This window comes from Dipodomys spectabilis, unplaced genomic scaffold (genome assembly GCF_019054845.1).
Source record: "Dipodomys spectabilis isolate Male_0828 unplaced genomic scaffold, ASM1905484v1 ptg000010l, whole genome shotgun sequence".
Classification (NCBI taxonomy): domain Eukaryota; kingdom Metazoa; phylum Chordata; class Mammalia; order Rodentia; family Heteromyidae; genus Dipodomys; species Dipodomys spectabilis.
The window spans coordinates 1,174,685-1,180,395 of record NW_024870687.1 but is presented as its reverse complement, the minus strand read 5'-3'; positions in this window follow the sequence as shown (position 1 = coordinate 1,180,395).

Here is a 5,711-nt window from a genome sequence, read left to right as displayed (position 1 = left end):
CAATAGAGATGGCTTCTCTAAGTAATAAAGACTAAGGCCAAAGATTAAATGTGGGCCATCCCCCAATCAATCTATCATCTGATGTGACGTTGCCTCCAGAAACTCCTACAACTTCACAAGCGGTTTTGCAGCTCACGCATAGTAAATATAGAGACTTAAAATTTCCAGATATGTCCAACAGACAAAATCAATAAATTAAACTAAGTTAGAAAGAGTTATCCCAGTAGTTTAGAGAGTTCTAAAAAAGAAGAGACCTCTGATTATATAAGAAAAAGAAAGATTCTCCCAACAGTTATGACTAAGTTTAGTCCAACTTAAGTTATAGGGAATAGATGGTGTTTTCACACAAAATATAAAGTTAATAACATATTTCCTGAACCAACCAAGAACCATTTCCTTATACAGGAGCTTATAAAGATGAAATTAGTTGGATAAAAATAAAATTAAAAAGAGTATAATGTAAGTACAGCCCTGTCTTAGGTTTGTTAATTATTAAACATAAAAAGGCTGAATAGATGACGTATTCTATTAAACAATATGTTAGGCTTGTTTCACACCACTTAGCTTAAACAGTTGGTGAGATAGTCATTAATTTTCATGCAATTCATCAATGCTTTGCCTTTAAAAAAATTGATTACGTGCTTAAATAAACAAAGAATCTATGTCACAATCACACACTGTATAAAAATGTTAATTCTCCTCAATAAAAATACACTCAGATGCAACTCTTTTGAGTCTGTGTCTGTTTGTCACTTCACCGACTCCTTTGTCCACCTATCCCGAGATCCCTGTCCCGTCGGTCCCAGTGCTCCGGCCGAGCTGGTCCGTCGCAGGTGGCGCCCAACGTGGGGCTCGAAAGCACAAGCAGCTTGAAGCTGTACATTCAGTTCTCGGGAAGGTAAGCTGTCTCTCCTCTTTCTCTCATTATTTTTCAGGCAAAGGATAGGACCTCATCAGAGCGCTGCAGGCTCCCTGATAAAGGCTGATCAGGATAAGACGACGAGCAGGTATTTAAAATCGTGGGGCATTCCCAGTCAAGAAATAAGGAATTATTTCTGTCTGTGCTAAAACGTATGTTGGAAAGTAGGGGTAATCATGTTTCTAAAAAGGCTCTTGTGGAGTTTTATGAGTTTGTTTTAAGGGTTTCACCCTGGTTTCCTTAGGAGGGAAGCTTGTCTCTGCAAGACTGTAAGAAAGTTGGAGTGGAAATAAAAAGGTACTATAAAAAACATGGCCCTGAAGAAGTCCCCCCACCTGCTTTTTCAATCTGGTTACAGGTAAAAGACATGCTTACAGATGAGACCGAGATGGAACTCTTAGCTGAACAAGCTCTGTCTGAAAATAATGATGAGACTGCCCCTTCATCTGGTAAAAGGAAAAATGACAAAAATTATAATACTATAAACAAGGATGAGGCAGGAAGTGGTGTCAATTTGTTAGAAGCTTTACCTGATGATGATTGCTATGAAGATAACATTACTTGTTGGGAAACATATGAAGGGCAAATTGATTATGATGAAGGAGAGGATTGTTTTAGGAAAAATAAAGTAAAAAGAGGTCTTATGGTGTTTCCCTCTACTCCTTCTGCCCCTCCTCCCTTTAACAAGGAAGTAAGAAATGGAGCTCACCCCAGAGCTTTAGCTCCAGGATTTATGGGAGCAATACAAGAGGCTCGTCAGCAAGGTGATTCCTCTTTTTGCTTTCCAGTAGTTTTGTATGATGATGTTCCTCCTGATTGGGAGCCTATTCCGCTAAAAACTCTTAAGGAGCTTCAAACAGCTGTCAAGACTATGGGACCATCTTCTCCTTATACTCTTCAAATTTTAGACATGGTAGAAAGCATGTGGTTAACGCCTTATGACTGGTTCCAAACCACAAAATCTGTCCTCTGATTTATCTGTGGAGAACTGATTATGAGGATGGAGCTAGAGAAATAGTACAAAAATCAGTTGTTAAAAGGGGATGCACTAAACCAACCATGGGCATGTTGATGGGAAGAGGTGAATATACTACTCCCTCTAGTCAAACAGATATACCTAAAGAAATGCTTATTGAAATATCAAAATTAGCAGTAGCAGCCTGGAAAAGGTTACCACCAGCTGAAGGCAAAACCACAGTTTTAGCTGGTATTCAGCAAAAACTAGATGAGCCATATGAAGAATTTGTGGCTAGACTAGAAGCAGACTTGCAGAGAATGCTTCCCCCCTCTGAAGGCATAGAGATATTGCTCAAACAATTGGCATGGGAAAATGCAAACTCACTACGTAAAGAACTCATAAGACCCATAAGAAAGACGGGATCATTGAAAGATTATGTTAAAGCATGCATAGATGCCTCACCAGCAGTCATTCAAGGAATGGCATATGCTGCAGCAATGAAAGGAGAACCATTCAGTGCCTATGTACAAAAATTACATAAGACACGACCCCAGGACGGAAATGGGGTCTGTTTCTCATGTGGCCAGTCAGGACACATGAGTAAAGATTGTCAACAAAAGCAAAATAAACCTAGTAACAGTAAGAAAGGTAAAGCGCCTGGACTTTGTCCACGATGTAAGAAAGGCAATCATTGGAAAAATGAGTGTAGATCAAAATATCATAAGGATGGAACTCCCCTAACAGCAGAAAAGGAGACAAAAAACGGGAAGAGGGGCGCTCCCTCAGCCCCGTAAATGGAAGAGGGGAAACACCTACTGTTACACAAAATTCCACTAAGGGATCAGTTCCATTAAATCCCTTGGCTCCTCCTTTTACAGTATGGGATTTGCCAAGAGCTACTCCAGGAAGCGCAGGGTTAGATCTGGCAGCAAAGATTACATTATCTCTATCATGGATGGTATTCAGTTAATAGACACTCAAGTTTATGGTTCTGTAATTGAAGGAACTGTGGGCTTGATAATTGGTAGATGCTCAAATTATAAGAAAAATTTTGAGGTTTTACCAGGAGTAGTTGATGCAGATTATCAAGGGGAAATTAAAGTAATGGTAAGGTCTTTAAAAGAAAAAATACCCAAAAATCAAAGAATAGCTCAAATCTTAATTTTAAATATTCCAAAACAAATCCTAAAACAAGATCGAGGAACAGGAGGTTTCAGTTCCACAGAAACTGTGGCCTGGGTACAATCTATTTCTAAGGATCGACCCATGAAAACTATAAAAGTAGATGGAAAACCTACTAAAGGTCTTTTGGATACCGGGGCAGACCGAACATGTATTGCAGGAAAAGACTGGCCCTCATCTTGGCCAATTATGAAGACAGAATCTACATTAAAGGCATTGTGTATGGCTAACAATGTTGCCCAAAGTTCAAAAATTTTAAAGTGGGAGTGTGAAAATAGATTTGGAAACTTTCAACCTTATATTATATCTTCTTTGCCCTTTACATTATGGGGCAGAGACATTATGCAAAACATGGAATTAAAATTAGTTACTTCAGAGTCTTTTAGTGTACAAAATTTTTCATAGGGGCCACTGATGAAAAGTTTGCTGATACAATATCATGGAAAAATGATCAGCCTGTGTGGGTTGATCAGTGGCCCCTAACACAAGAAAAGATACAGGCTGTAGAACAATTGGTAAATGAGCAATTACACAAAGGACATTTAGAGGAATCCAATAGTCCTTGGAATACTCCAATTTTTGTAATTACAAAGAAATCTGGGAAATGGAGGTTGTTACAAGACCTCAGAGCCATTAATAACACCATGCATGACATGGGGGCTCTTCAGCGAGGACTTCCATCTCCTGTGGCTGTTCCTAAAGGACATTATATAATAGTCATTGATTTACAGGATTGCTTTTTTACAATGAAATTGTATCCTAATGATTCTCAAAGATTTGCATTTAGTGTGCCCTCATGTAATTTGAAAAGGCCCTGGCAGAGATATCAGTGGAAGGTCTTGCCACAAGGTATGAAAAATTCTCCTACATTGTGTCAAAAATTTGTGGATAAAGCTTTACAAAAAACTAGGGAAGAGTTTTCTAATGCTTATATTATTCATTATATGGATGATATATTAATAGCTGCTGAAAGTAAACATTTAACAGAACAAATTTTAAAACATATGATTGAACAATTAACCAACTTTGGTTTGCTTATTGCTCCAGATAAAATTCAACATAATAAACCTTTAAATTATTTAGGAAAAATAATACATGATGATTACATCATGTCACAAAAAATGAGTATTAGGCTAGATAAATTAAAAACATTAAATAATTTTCAAAAATTAGTAGGAAATATAAATTGGGTTAGACCCTATTTAAAAATTACCACAGGAGAATTACACCCATTGTTTGAAGCCCTAAAAGGAGTTTCTAATCCTAAATCTAAGAGACAATTGACTCCAATAATGTTAGAAAAAATTTAATTGGTGGAAGAAAAGTTACAACAAGCAAAAGTGGTCCAATTGGACTATAACAAAGATTGGGATTTTATAATATTAAAGACATCCTATACTCCTACTGGATGTTTGTGGCAAGATGGAGTTCTGGAATGGCTTCACTTGCCTCACACTCAAACAAAAATGGTAGTTCCTTATGTATACTTGTGCAGTCAACTCATTGTCAAGGCAAGGAGTAGGTCCCGAGAGTTATTTGGAAAAGAAATGCATAATATAATTATACCTTATAATAAACAACAATTAGAAATATTATTACAAAATGATGATAATTGGGGGTTAGCATTATTAAATTATACAGGACAAATAAAATTTCATGTTCCTCAACATCCTTTATTAAAATTTGTGGAAGAAGTAGAAATCATTTTTCCATTAGTGGTAACCACAACACCTTTAGAAGATGCTCTAACAGTTTTTACTGATGGGTCCTCAAATGGAACTTCGGTGGTATACATTCCAAACCACCCCCCTATTATTAAAAGGGCATCTAATATATCAGCGCAACAGGCAGAAATTATTGCTGTAATTTTAGCCTTAACCACATTTCCCCAGCAGCTTAATATTTACACAGATTCTAAGTATGTGGTTAACTTATTTCCAGCTATAGAGACAGCTCTTTTATCAGCTCAATCAAAAATTATAGACTTGTTACAACAGTTACAAAAATTAATTCAACTTAGAAAAGAAAAAATATTTATTGGACATATAAGAGGACATACAAATTTACCAGGTCCACTTGCATTTGGAAATATGATGGCTGATTTATTAACTAAAGAAACCATCATCTGTAATGCATTGGAAGTAGCACAAAAGAGTCATGCAATGCATCATCAAAATGCATTAGCCTTAAGAAGAGTGTTTAACTTAACTAGAGAACAGGCTAGACAAATTGTAAAAAATTGTGATTATTGCCCAGATGTTTACCGTTCATTAAAATTAGGAGTTAATCCTCGAGGGCTTAAACCTTAGGTTCTCTGGCAAATGGACGTTACTCACATCCCAGAATTTGGAAAATTGTCTTATGTACATGTAACAGTAGATACCTTTTCTCACGTAATGCATGCTTCAGCTCGTACAGGAGAAGCAGTAAAAGATGTTATACATCTAATGACTTGCTTTGAAGTTATGGGGCTTCCCAAAAGACTAAAAACTGATAATGCACCTGCTTATACATCACAAGCCTTTAAAAAATTTTGTATAATGTGGAATATAGAACATATTACAGGGATTCCTTATAACCCTCAAGGTCAAGCAATAATTGAAAGAAGTCACCAAACACTAAAAATCCAGTTACAGAGACAAAAAGAAAGCA